Here is a 14561-nt window from a genome sequence, read left to right as displayed (position 1 = left end):
TCAGCACCCAGCTCGCGACTTTCCGTCTTCAGACCCTGCAGAGATACCTTTACGTCGAGCCCCCTCCTAGGTGGTGCGCTCTGGCGAGGTATTTCTTCCGCCAGCAGCGCGACCTCAACTACGACACGCAGCTCCTGTTTGTGAACTTGGGGGGTGTCAGGACCGCCCTCCGGGAGCTGCCTGTCTTTTACAGGGACCTCATCAGGGTCTGGAACAAAGTCTCCACCAAGCGCAGCTCTCCGCCGGCTAGAGTGGCGGCTGTCCTGCAGGAGCCGCTGCTCGGGAATCCGTACCTCCACGACCGAGGCTTTATGTGGCGGTCGGAAGAGAGGGCTGTGGCTGGTGAGGTGACCAGGGTCAGGGACCTGCTCGATGGCGGAGGAGCGGCCTGGATGGCGCCAGAAACGCTGGCGCGGCGCCTAAATTCTGCCAACGTCCGCCACGCGGCCGATGCCATCGAGTCGCTAAAAACAGCTGTGGGCCCTGACTCCGTTAGGTGCAGCGAGGAGGCTCAAGCACGTGGGGAGATCCCGTCCGAACTGACCCCCGTCCGGACGGAATTCCTCATCGGCGCCAAACCCCGGAACCTCCCTCGGGGGCCGGCGCCTCACAACTTGAGCCGCCTCGGGGAAATCCCCTCCGTGCCTTTCAGTTCCGCGCGGAGGGGTTTCTTGTACGGGCTGCTCCTGCACACTCTCAACTTTGCCATCCTCGCCTGCCGTCCGGACACGCCATGGCGTACAATCTTGCCGTCCGGAGGAGGCGGGGTTCCCCGATGGAGGGCACTCTACGCAGGGGTCCTCCCACTATTCATCAGGGACTTGGCCTGGAGGGTGGTGCACGGAGCAGTGCCGTGCAACAAATTTTTAAGCCGGTTCACGGACTCCCAGGCCGCCTGCAATTTCTGCGGTCTGGAGGAGTCCGTGTTCCATGTTTTTATTGAATGCACAAGGTTGCAGCCCCTGTTCCACTATTTGAAGGGGCTGCTCCTGAAATTCTGGCTGCACTTCAGTCCCACTCTCCTGATCTTTGGGCACCCTGTGCGGAGGGGAGCGGGTAGGTCCGAGGGCCTCCTCGTAGGACTGCTCCTGGGCACGGCCAAGGGTGCCATCAGCCGGTCCAGGCAGCGGGCGGTCGAGGGGGTCGTTCAACCTGACTGCCTGCCTCTCTTCCGCTCTTACATCCGGTCCAGGGTGTCCTTGGAGATGGAGCACGCGGTGTCCACCGGTACGCTCGCGACCTTCCGCGAGAGATGGGCACCGGAGGGACTGGAGTGCATCATCACGCCCGGCAACCAAATTTTAATTTGATTTCACGTTTTAAAGTTTAATTTGTTTTAATTGCCGGTGCTTTTAGTGTCCCCTTCCCTTTTATAGGGGGCACTGGGAAAATTGTGATTTTAGTGCCCAAAAAAAAAGAAAAAAAAACCCAAAAAAAGGAAAAAAAGGACCTTGTAAATGTCTGGTGTGTCACCCAGGTCGGCTGGCACGGTTTAATGTTTTATGTTTTGTAGGTAGACTCTAAAAGAGTTTCATGCACAAGGACCCCCAGGTCCCTCTGCACCGCAGCATGTTGTAACTTCTCCCCATTTAAATAATATTCCCTTTTACTGTTTTTTTTCCAAGGTGGATGACCTCACATTTTCCAACATTGTATTCCATCTGCCAAACCTTAGCCCATTCGCTTAACCTAGCTAAATCTGTTTGCAGCCTCTCTGTGTCCTCGACACAACATGCTTTCCTAGTAATCTTTGTATCATCTGCAAATTTTGTTACACTACACTCTGTCCCCTCTTCCAGGTCATCTCTGTATATTGTAAACAGTTGTGGTCCCAGCACCGATCCCTGTGACACACCACTAACCACCGATTTCCAACCCGAAAAGGACCCATTTATCCCGACTCTCTGCTTTCTGTTAGCCAGCCAATTCTCTATCCATGCTAATACATTTCCGCTGACTCCGCATACCTTTATCTTCTGCAGTAACCTTTTGTGTGGCACCTTATTGAATGCCTTTTGGAAATCTAAATATACCACATCCATCGGTACACCTCGATCCACCATGCTCGTTATATCCTCAAAAAGTTCCAGTAAATTAGTTAAACATGATTTCCCCTTCATGAATCCGTGTTGCGTCTGGTTGATTGCACTATTCCTATCTAGATGTCCTGCTATTTCTTCCTTAATGATAGCTTCAAGCATTTTCCCCACTACAGATGTTAAACTAACCGGCCTATAGTTGCCTGCCTTTTGTCTGCCCCCTTTTTTAAACAGAGGCGTTACATTAGCTGCTTTCCAATCCGCTGGTACCTCCCCAGAGTCCAGAGAATTTTGGTCGATTATAACGAATGCATCTGCTATAACTTCCGCCATCTCTTTTAATACCCTGGGATGCATTTCATCAGGACCAGGGGACTTGTCTACCTTGAGATCCATTAGCCTGTCCAGCACTACCCCCCTCGTGATAGTGTTGTCTCAAGGTCCTCCCTTCCCACATTCCCGTGACCAGCAATTTTTGGCATGGTTTTTTGTGTCTTCCACTGTGAAGACCGAAGCAAAATAATTGTTTAAGGTCTCAGCCATTTCCACATTTCCCATTATTAAATCCCCCTTCACATCTTCTAAGGGACCAACATTTACTTTAGTCACTCTTTTCCGTTTTATATATCGGTAAAAGCTTTTACTATCTGTTTTTATATTTTGCACAAGTTTACTTTCATAATCTATCTTTCCTTTCTTTATTGCTTTCTTAGTCATTCTTTGCTGTCGTTTAAAATGTTCCCAATCTTCTAGTTTCCCACTAACCTTGGCCACCTTATACGCATTGGTTTTTAATTTGATACTCTCCTTATTTCCTTGGTTATCCATGGCTGGTTATCCCTTCTCTTACCGCCCTTCTTTTCACTGGAATATATTTTTGTTGAGCACTATGAAAGAGCTCCTTAAAAGTCCTCCACTGTTCCTCAATTGTGCCACCGTTTAGTCTGTGTTCCCAGTCTACTTTAGCCAACACTGCCATCATCCCACTGTAGTCCCCTTTGTTTAAGCATAGTACGCTCGTTTGAGACACTACTTCCTCACCCTCAATCTTTATTCCAAATTCAACCATACTGTGATCACTCATTCCGAGAGGATCTTTTACTCGGAGATCGTTTACTATTCCTGTCTCATTACACAGGACCAGGTCTAAGATAGCTTGCTCCCTTGTAGGTTCTGTAACATACTGTTCTGAGAAACAATCCCGTATGCATTCTATGAATTCCTCCTCAAGGCTACCCCGTGCGATTTGATTTGACGAATTGATATGTACGTTAAAATCCCCCATGATTACTGCAGTTCCTTTTTCACATGCCTCCATTATTCCCTTGATTATTGTCCGCCCCACCGTGAAGGTATTATTTGGGGGCCTATAAGCTACGCACACCAGTGACTTTTTCCCCTTACTATCTCTAATCTCCACCCACAATGATTCAACATTTTGTTCATTAGAGTCAACATCGTCTCTCACAACTGCCTTGATATCATCCTTTATTAACAGAGCTACCCCATCTCCTTTCCCTTCTTGTCTATCTTTCTGAATTGTCAGATACTCCTGTATGTTTAATTCCCAGTCTTGGCCACCCTGCAACCACGTTTCAGTCATGGCCATCAAATCAGACCCATTTGGAATGATTTGTACCGTCAACTCATTTACTTTGTTTCGAATGCTGCGTGCGTTTAGGTAAAGTATTTTAATACTAGTTTTTAAACCATGATTTTTAGTTTTGACCCCTCCTGCAGCCCCTTTATATTCATACATATTGTCCCTTCCCATCACCTTGTGGTTTACACTTACCCCAGTGCTACTCTGCTCTGTTGCCTCCTGCCTTTTGCATCCTTTCTTGGGGTTCTGTTCATCTGAGGTCTCACCCATTCTAACTAGCTCAGAGCCCTCTCCTGGGTTCCCATCCTCCTGCCAAGCTAGTTTAAAGCCCTCCCAACCGCACTATCAAAACCACCCACGAGAACATTGGTCCCGTCTCTGTTGAGGTGTAACCTGTCCGACTTGTACAGGTCCCACCTACCCCAGAAGCGGTCCCAATTCTTCAGGAAACTAAAGCCCTCCCTCCTACACCAATGCCCCAGCCATGTATTTATCTGACTAGCCTTCCTATTTCTACCCTCACTAGTACGTGGCACTGGCAGTAATCCTGAGATTACCACCTTTGAGGTCCTGGCTTTGAATCTTACTCCTAGCTCCCGAAACTCAGCTTTCAGGACCTCACCCCTCTTTCTACCTATGTCGTTAGTACCAATGAGGACCACAACCACTGGTTGTTCCCCTTCCCTCCCCAGAATGCCACTTCGGGCGATCTTTGACCAGAATAGTTAGTATCAGTAATGGTGACCATATAATTAATGTATTGTCAAAAATGTCAATTTTGTCAGCATGACTTCCGAGTGCAACATAGTCAAGTTTGCTGACCAGACAAAGATGGGAAAAAAATCAAAGTGTGAGGAGGACACACAAAATCTGCAGAAGGTTATTGACAGGTTAAGTGAGTCGGCAAAAATTTGGCAGATGCAGTATAATGTTGGAAAGTGTGAGGTCATGCACCTTGGCAGAAAAAAAATCAAAGAGCAAGTTATTATTTAAATGGAGAAAAATTGCAAAGTGCTGCAGTACAGAAGGACCTGGGGTTACTTGTGCATGAAACACAAAAGTTTAGTCTGCAGATACAGCAAGTGATCAGGAAGGCCAATGGAATGTTGGCCTTTATAGTAAAGGGGATGGAGTATAAAAGCAGGGAAGTCTTGCTGCAGCTATACAAGTTATTCGTGCGGCCACACCTGGAATATTGCGTGCAGTTTTGGTTTCCATATTTAAGGAAGGATATACTTGCTGTGGAGGCAGTTCAGAGAAGGTTCACTTGGTTGATTCCGGAGAAGAGGGGGTTGACTTATGAGGAAAGGTTTATAGGTTGGGCCTCTACTCATTGGAATTCAGAAGAATGAGAGGTGATCTTATCGAAACGTATACGATTATGAGGTGGCTTGATAAGGTGGATGCAGAGAGGATGTTTCCACTGATAGGGGAGACTAAAACTAGAGGGCATAATCTTAGAATAAGGGGCTGCCCATTTAAAACAGAGGTGAGGAGGAATTTCTTCTCTCGGAGGGTTGTAAATCTGTGGAATACGCTGCTTCAGAGAGCTGTGGAAGCCGGGACATTGAATAAATTTAAGACCGTGACCGCTAAGGGATTTATAGGTTATGGGGAGAGGGCAGGGAAGTGCACCTGAGTCCATGATCGGATCAGCCATGATGGTATTAAATGGCAGAGCAGGCTCCGAGGGGCTGTATGGCCTACTCCTGCTACTATTTCTTATGTTCTTATGGTCTTATGTTCCTCGTTCGTACAGTGATCAATATTCCTGCCTATCAGGCAGGAGACCGGGACTTAATACTGCGATGGGCAAAGTTTGAGCAGAGCCAGGATAACTCAGTCGGTAGAGCATCAGACTTTTAATCTGAGGGCCCAGGGTTCAAGTCCCTGTTCGGGCGTTGCTTTTAAATCGTGATTCTCAACTCCACTTTCATGCAGTATCATAAAACACTCGGGGTCGAAATTCGGTACCGCCGTTTGTGAGGCGGTGATTTTACCGCCGAGCGTTCGGTGCAGGATGACATCACACACTGGTGGCGTTAACTGGCACAGCGTTAGCTCTTGGCACCTCTGACAAAGAACCAACTGAATTTCTGCGCAGGTGTGGACGCCGCTTACCGTCGAAGGTCGGCATTTGCCGTACGTTAGCCGCCTCCCGCGCACAGTAACAGGTGGTGGTAGAAACTGAATTTCGACCCCGAGCATTTCATAATTATCATAGGAATAGAAGTCAACCATTTACCGCCCTCCAGCCTGTTCCACCATTATTCAGATCATGGCTGATCTGTGACCCAACTCTGTTTATAGAAACATAGAAACATAGAAAGTAGGTGCAGGCGTAGGCCTTTCAGCCCTTCGAGCCTGCACCACCATTCAATATGATCATGGCTGATCATGCAACTTCAGTACCCCATTCCTGCTTTTTCTCCATATCTCTTGATCCCTTTCGCCATAAGGGCCACATCTAACTCCCTTTTGAATATATCTAACAAACTGGCCTCAACAACGTTCTGTGGTAGAGAATTCCACAGGTTCACAATTCTCTGAGTAAAGAAGTTTCTCCAAATCTCGGTCCTAAATGGCTAACCTCTTATCCTTCACATGAGGAAAAACATTTTTAAGCAGCGAGTAGTTAGGATCTGGAATTCACTGAGGAAGGGGTGTTGGAGGCAGATTCAACTGTGACCTTCAAAATTGAATGAGATAAGTACCTGAAGGAAAAAAAAATTGCAGGGCTACGGGGAAAGGGCGGGGGAGTGGGACTAGCTGCACTGCTCTTGCAGAGAGCCGGTAGGGGCTCGATGGGCCGTATGGACTCCTACCGTGCTGTAACCATTCTATGGGCCGAAGTTTCGGGCCGCGCCTCGAACGGCATAGCCCCGAGCTGAACGTCCATTTCTCACGCTCAAAAGTGCGCAGGAAAAAAACTGCGAGATTCTCCGGCTCCTCGGAGCTCTTCACCAGCTTGGCACAGCGCGCAGGTCACAGCGGGGGGCGGAGCCAGACACTCGCGCCAATTCTCCAAGCAGTGGGTGGCGGGCCTCATTTAAATAAGGCAACATCGTGCTGGCAACCCTGCGCGTGTGCGTCGGAGCGTGCGCGCATGCGCAGTGTGAAACAAACATTGGCACTTGGCCATTTTTAAAGGGACTTGAGGAAAAGTGAAGATTTGTCTCGTGGACCCCTGGAAAGGCTTGTGATTTAATTTTAGTGATATTTTTGTGTGTGACGGTGTGCTTTTAGCAGCACTTTTGAATAAATCACCTGCTGAAATCAGTGAGTGCAGCTTTTCACTGCTAAACTTGCAGAACCGGTGCTGCATCGGTGCATGCAAATTAAGGACTGAGTGTTTTGAGAAATAAGAGTGTCAATTCAATACAGCAATGGAACAACGTCCACCAAGAACAAAGAATTTCTTGCATGAGGAAGTGGAGATATTAGTCAACGTAATGGAGCAGAGATGGCAGGAGCTCGATACCAGCAACAGAGGTCGCATAAAAGTGCCACTTAAAGAAATGAAGAAACGCTGGAACCAAGTTGCAGAAGATTACTGCGCAGTGGTGCATACCCTGAGATCTGGAAGTAAGTGTAAAAAGAAATGGCACGACCTTGGTCAAGTAGTTAGTGTAAGTAATATTTTCCATTTTTAATTCAATCGTAATTGTAACCTGGCTATCTGTATGTGCCACCTTGCAGACTGACACATTCTGTAAAAAGTTATATTTTACTCTTTGCAGAAGAAATTGGCCCACAGGGAGGTAACTCGGACAGGAGGAGGCACGCCCAATCTGCATCTACTGACACCCTTGGAACAAAGGATAGTTGCTATGATGAGTCGTACATGGAGAAAAGCAATCAGTACAGCACAAGCTGGGCCTGCACGCGAGGAAGAGGGTAGGTCCTGAAAATGCATCGTGGCCCTTTAAATCAACTTGCTGCCTGGCCTGCTATGTGTGAGAGTACTCATGCCACCCATCCGGCCCACTCCCTTGCTGTTAAACATTTGACTGTTCTGATGTATTTTGCAGAACATGATGATGATGATGACGATGCTGCTGAGGATCCTGAGGGTACAGAACAAGAACCAGTACAACCAGCTGCGGACGATCCAGACTGGATGATGGCAGCGATGACTGAAATGTCTGCAAGGGAGAGCTTCCAAATTAATGTTTATGAGCCCCCATCAAAGGGCATCAGAGTTTCAGCCCCTAGCATAGGTTTTGGTTCCACCTTCCATGGTTTTGATTCCAATGCTGTGGGTCCCAGTGGTGCTGCTGGTATAATGCAGCATTCTACAGTCAGTGCAATACCGTCCGAGCCTGCGCCTCCCACTCACATAGGTTTTGGTTCCACCTTCCATGGTTTTGATTCTGATGCTGCGGGTCCCAGTGTTGCTGCTGATATCATGGAGCAGTTTACACCCATTCACCCACCATCCCAGCCCACGGCTCGCACTCTAGTACTGCCGTCTGCAACACAGAGCGTCCCACCGTCCCAGCCCGAGCCTCTCTCTCCAGTTCTGCCGTCTGGAACACAGAGCGTCCCACAGTCCCAGCCCGAGCCTCTCTCTCCAGTTCTGCCGTCTGGAACACCGAGCGCCCCACCGTCCCAGCCCGAGCCTCTCTCTCTAGTACTGCCGTCTGCAACACAGAGCGTCCCACCATCCCAGCCCGAGCCTCTCTCTCCAGTTCTGCCGTCTGGAACACAGAACGTCCCACAGTCCCAGCCCGTGCCTCCCTGTGTAGTGGTGCCACGAGGCAGACCCAGGTAGAGGAGAAGGAGATTGGAGACACACTCTCCTGAGATGCAGCGTGTAACAGATGCGGCTCAGATTGTGGCATTGGGTATGGAGACCAATGAGCTTACCCGATCACTCATCAGTGGCGTCAGTGCAGTGGGTGAAGAGTTGACGGTCCTGACGGGAGAAATAGCAGTAATGACACGGGAACTTCGGGAGGGAATGTCCGAGGGAGTGCAATCGACGGCACAGGCCGTCAGGGAGGGCCTGGTTGAGGTAGCTGCTGCAATAAGGGCACACAGTCTGGCCAATCAAATGACACCCCCATGAAGAAGTGAACATTCACTGAGATATGGATGAGAGATGGTTGCAGCTTTTCTTTGCTGCTTTTGTTCTTGTTCTTGATGTAGCTGTAGTAGCGTTTTTCAAATTGAAACTGTTTTGTAAGTTTTGTAACTTTACAACTTATAAGTGATCTCAGGGTTTTCAAGTGATCTTATAGTGTAACTGCTCTCACATTTTGTGACTTATTTCATTTTGCATCTAAAAAGTAATCTTGAAGTTTAAGTGATCTTAAGAGTGTAAGATTTTTCACATTGAGATTGTTTTATAACTTTTGTAACTTTACAAGTTTAAAAGTGATCTTAAAGTTTTTAAGTGATCTTCAAGAGTCATATTAAAAAGTATAGTTTGAAACAACAAATATTTTATTACAGTGACGTTAACTTTTCAATAAAATATTTTTTCATTAAAACTGTTTCATGTTCCAGTAACACAACACAACGTAGGAACAACTGCAAAGAATAAACATGTCCATGCGCAACAGTGGTCACAGAGCCCTCAGGCATCAGTAGTTGAAGCGTTCACGGATGAGCTGCTGGTGCAAGGCTCGAGCAATCGTTAAAGGAGCACGATGGACGGCCCTCCTCCGACCTCGTGCTCCGGCATCAGGCACTTGCAAGCTTTCCTGATCGTCGTCATCATCCACATCCTGCTGTTCCGTAATATTATCATCATGCACTGGACCCTCACGTAGGTCTTCTGGTTCCACTACCAGCTCCTGCTGCCTCATGATGGCTAAGTTATGAAGCATGCAGCTCACAACAGTGAAGTGACTGGCAATCTGAGGAGAGTATTGCAAGTGTCCTCCAGAATGATCCAGGCATCGGAATCGCTGTTTCAATATGCCAATGGCCCTCTCAATGATGCTGCGCGTCGCAATGTGCGCCATGTTGTATTGATGGTCAGTTTCTGTCCGTGTCGTGCGTAGGGGCGTCATGAGCCAGGTGGTTAGGCTGTACCCTTTGTCTCCCAGTAGCCAGCTCTGCCCTTCTGGCTGCTGCTCAAATATGTCAGATAGAACGCTGTCGCGTAGGATGAACGCATCGTGGGTGCTGCCAGGGTATCTCGCATCGACTGACATGATGTGCTGCTTGTCGTCACACACGAACTGCACATTGATAGAGTGGAAACCTTTCCTATTTCGGTACTGCTCAGAATCCTCCACAGGTGCTCGCAAGGCTCTGTGGGTACAATCAATGCAGCCCTGTACCTTTGGGAAGCCGGCAATCCTGAAGAAGCCCACAGCCCTCTCATGGATCGCTTGTGCGGTCATTGGGAAATTGATGAAGTCATTCCTTCGCGCACACAGTGCAGCCGTGACCTGGTAAATGCAGGCATGTATTGCACATTGAGAGATGGCACACACATCTCCAGTTGTAGCCTGAAACAATCCCGAGGCATAGAAAGAAAGTGCAGCTGTTACCTTCACTGCAACAGACAGGGCAGTTGGCGCTCTGCTTCTGGGCTGCAAATCTGCTCTCAGCATATCACAGATCTCAGCGACAACTTCTCTGCGGAAACGCAGCCTTTTGACACAATCAGCCTCGCTCATGTCCAGGTACGAGTGCCTGGCTCGATATTGTCGACATGGGTAAGGTCTCCTGCCCATCAACCTACGGGCTATGACGTTCCTGGTCCGGTGAGCTCTAATCAATTCTCTCCTGTGCAGTGAATTGATGGCGAACCATTGCATAATATGTGGTGTTGACAATGCAGCACCCATTCTGCAAATTTAAGTTTAAAAGTGTCTATGCGGCTGCCTCTCCCTGTCCCAGTGTCCTCAGTCCCCCTCACAGCTCGAAGGCTGCTTGCTGTAACTTCGGCTGCTGTCGAGCCACTGACGCCGCCCCATCCCATGGCCAAATGGCCTCAGTCCCCCTCACAGCTCGAAGGCTGCTTGATTGCTGTAACTTCGCCTGCAGCCCAGTCACTGACGCCGCCCCATCCCATGGCCAAATGGCCTCAGTCCCTTTCGCAGCTCGAAAACTGCTTGCTGTATCTTCGGCTGCTGTCGAGCCACTAATGCAAGGAAGGCCTGCCCTGAAGCACCACAGCTCGAAGGCTGCTGCTGTTTTACACAGGTAGGAACATGGAATATTTAATCTTTGCTTTGCTGATAAATTTTTATTCAGGTTGGATCTTTATTTGTATAAGTATGACTGCTGAATGATTGTAGAATTTAATTACTTCCCTTCCCCCTCGTTCCCTATGCCTCATTTGTAAAGTGTAGGCAAGATTATTTCGAGCGTACAAAAATCTTCACTTACTCCATTCTAAGTTAGTTTGGAGTAAGTTTTCACTGCCTAAACTTTGAAAACAGGCGTAAGTGGCCGGACACGCCCTCTTTTGAAAAAAAAATTCTGTTCCAAAGTGAAACTGTTCTAACTGACTAGAACTGGAGCAAACTAAATGCTGAGAATTGCAATTTCTAAGATACTCCATTCGAAACCAGTTGCTCCAAAAAGACAGGAGCAACTCAGGCTGAAACTTGACGCCTATGATTCTATATAAATATAGGAGATGGGGGAAAACTGCTGTTTGACTGGGCGGGGTGCTTGGAGGCTGGAGGTCCTGTGACGAAACCTCTGGGTACATGTCCCATCAGAGTTGACAACCTTCGTCCTGGCTCACAAGTAGTGGTCACAACTGGGAACTCACCTGCTAAAACAGGCCTCTTAAAGGGAACAGCTTCATCATCCCTCTCATGCATTTAGCTTTAAACATTAATAGGTTTTACAAGGTAGGCTCCAGTGGTTGCTTTTTTTTGTTTGTTCAGCGTCGTTAATGTTGATTTTTATCAATGTGCCTCACAAAGGGGTAAGGATTGGTGTTCCTTCGAGGCTGACAATCACACTACATTATTAAAATGAGGAAGAGGAATTAGTAAGCGAGCAACAAATGCAGGTACAATAACACTGAGCATTTTTACTACACCAGTATTACCCCAGGGACAACTCCCCCCTGGGTCAGAGGAGTCCGTTTCACAAGGTCGGTTGCCATTTTGAGCATCCATTTGAAATTCTCATTCTGAATTTTGAGAGCTGGTCCACAAGTAATAGTCACACGTGGAGTACTGTCCAATGATTCTCACCCACCCACAGACTTAAACATCCACACATCTCATGCACACACGCACACCATCATCATCATCATCATCATTGGCAGTCCCTTGAAATCGAGGAAGATTTGCTTCCACTTTAAAAGTGAGTTCTCAGTTGAATGTACAGTCCAATACGGGAATTACAGTCTCTGTCACAGGTGGGACAGACAGTCGTTGAAGGAAAGGGTGGGTGGGGCGTCTGGTTTGCCGCACGCTCCTTCCGCTGTCTGCGCTTGTTTTCTGCATGCTCCTGGCGACGAGACTCGAGGTGCTCAGCGCCCTCCCGGAGGCTCTTCCTCCACTTCGGGCGATCTTTGACGAGAATAGTTAGTATCAGTAATGGTGACCATATACCGGTAACTACTGTATTATCATAAAAGTCAATTTTGTCAGCGTGACTTCTGAGTGTAACAAAGCCAAGTTTGCCGACCAGACAAAGATGGGAAGAAAATCAAAGTGTGAGGAGGACACAAAAAATCTGCAGAAGGACATTGACAGGTTAAGTGAGTGGGCAAAAATTTGGCAGATGGAGCATAATGTTGGAAAGTGTGAGGTCATGCACCTTGGCAGAAAAAAATCAAAGAGCAAGTTATTATTTAAATGGAGAAAAATTGCAAAGTGCTGCAGTACAGCGGGACTTGGGGTTACTTGTACATGAAACACAAAAGTTTAGTATGCAGGTACAGCAAGTGATCAGGAAGGCCAATGGTATGATGGCCTTTAATGTAAAGGGGATGGAGTATAAAAGCAGGGAAGTCTTGCTACAGCTACACAAGGTATTAGTGAGGCCACACCTGGAATACTGCGTGCAGTTTTGGTTTCCATATTTACGAAAGGATATACTTGCTGTGGAGGCAGTTCAGAGAAGAATCATTTGGTTGATTCTGAACATGAGGGGGTTAACTTATGAGGAACGGTTTATAGATTGGGCCTCTACTCATTGGAATTCAGAAGAATGAGAGTTGATCTTATCGAAACGGAAATGATTATGAGGGGGCTTGATAAGGTGGATGCAGAGAGGATGTTTCCACTGATAGGGGAGACTAGAACTATAGGGCATCATCTTAGAATAAGGGGTCACCCATTTAAAACAGAGTTGAGGAGGAATTTCTTCTCTCAGATGGTTGCAAATCTGTGGAATACGCTGCTTCAGAGAGCTGTGGAAGCCGGGACATTGAATAAATTTAAGACCGTGACAGACAGCTTCTCGACCGCTAAGGGATTAAGAGGTTATGGGGAGAGGGCAGGGAAGTGCACCTGAGTCCATGATCGGATCAGCCATGATGGTATTAAATGGCAGAGCAGGCTCCGAGGGGCTGTATGGCCTTCTCCTGCTACTATTTCTTATGTTCTTATGTTCTTATGTTCCTCATGTGTACAGTGATCAATATTTCTGCCTATCAGGCAGGAGACTGGGATTTAATTCCGTGACGGATAGCTCAGTCGGTAGCGCATCAGACTTTTAATCTGAGGGCCCAGGGTTCAAGTCCCCGTTTGGGTGTTGCTTTTAAATTGTGATTCTTAACTCCACTTTCATGCAGTACCAAAAAACACTCGGGTTCGAAATTCGGTACCGCCGTTTGTGAGGAAGTGATTTTACCGCCGAGCGTTCGGTGCAGGATGACATCACCACACTGGTGGCGTTAACCGGCGCAGCGTTAACTCTTGGCACCTCTGACAAAGAACCAACTGAATTTCTGCGCAGGTGTGGACGCCGCTTACCATCGAAGGTCGGCATTTGCCGTACGTTAGCCGCCTCCCGCGCACAGTAACAGGTGGTGGTAGAAACTGAATTTCAACCCCGAGCATTTCATAATTATCATAGGAATAGAAGTCAACCATTTACCGCCCTCCAGCCTGTTCCACCATTTATTCAGATCATGGCTGATCTGTGACCCAACTCTGTTTATAGAAACATAGAAACATAGAAAGTAGGTGCAGGCGTCGGCCTTTCAGCCCTTCGAGCCTGCACCACCATTCAATATGATCATGGCTGATCATGTAACTTCAGTACCCCATTCCTGCTTTTTCTCCATATCTCTTGATCCCTTTAGCCGTAAGGGCCACATCTAACTCCCTTTTGAATATATCTAACAAACTGGCCTCAACAACTTTCTGCGGTAGAGAATTACACAGGTTCACAATTCTCTGAGTAAAGAAGTTTCTCCAAATCTCGATCCTAAATGGCTAACCCCTTATCCTTCACATGAGGAAAATTATTTTTAAGCAGCGAGTGGTTAGGATCTGGAATTCACTGCAGGAAGGGGTGTTGGAGGCAGATTCAACTGTGACCTTCAAAATTGAATTCGATAAGTACCTGAGGGAAAACAAATTGCAGGGCTACGGGGAAAGGGCGGGAGAGTGTCACTGAGCCTCCAGGAGAACGCTGTGCACCTCGAGTCTCGTCGCCGAGAGCATGCAGAAAACAAGCACAGATAGCGGAAGGGGCGTGCAGCAAACCAGACTCCCCACCCACCCTTTCCTTCAACGACTGTCTGTCCCACCTTTGAGAGAGACTGTAATTCCCATATTGGACTGTACATTCAACTGAGAACTCACTTTTAAAGTGGAAGCAAATCTTCCTCGATTTCAAGGGACTGCCAATGATGATGATGATGATGATGGTGTGCGTGTGTGCATGAGGTGTGTGGATGTTTAAGTCTGTGGGTGGGTGAGAATCATTGGTCAGTACTCCACGTGTGACTATTACTTGTGGGCCAGCTCTCAAAATTCAGA

At 47.6% G+C, this 14561-nt stretch overlaps 1 non-coding gene across 1 annotated transcript; it reads left to right on the top strand.

Moving 5' to 3' along the window:
• Positions 1 to 5470: 5470 nt before the first annotated feature.
• trnak-uuu (transfer RNA lysine (anticodon UUU)) lies at positions 5471 to 5543 on the top strand. Its single transcript has one exon. It is a non-coding gene; the product is annotated as a tRNA-Lys (tRNA).
• The last annotated feature ends 9018 nt before the right edge of the window (positions 5544 to 14561 follow it).

The sequence above is a fragment of the Pristiophorus japonicus genome, chromosome 5 (genome assembly GCF_044704955.1).
Source record: "Pristiophorus japonicus isolate sPriJap1 chromosome 5, sPriJap1.hap1, whole genome shotgun sequence".
In the NCBI taxonomy this organism is placed as follows: domain Eukaryota; kingdom Metazoa; phylum Chordata; class Chondrichthyes; family Pristiophoridae; genus Pristiophorus; species Pristiophorus japonicus.
The sequence above is the reverse complement of the archived record's forward strand: the minus strand, read 5'-3'. Positions and strand labels throughout refer to the sequence as shown.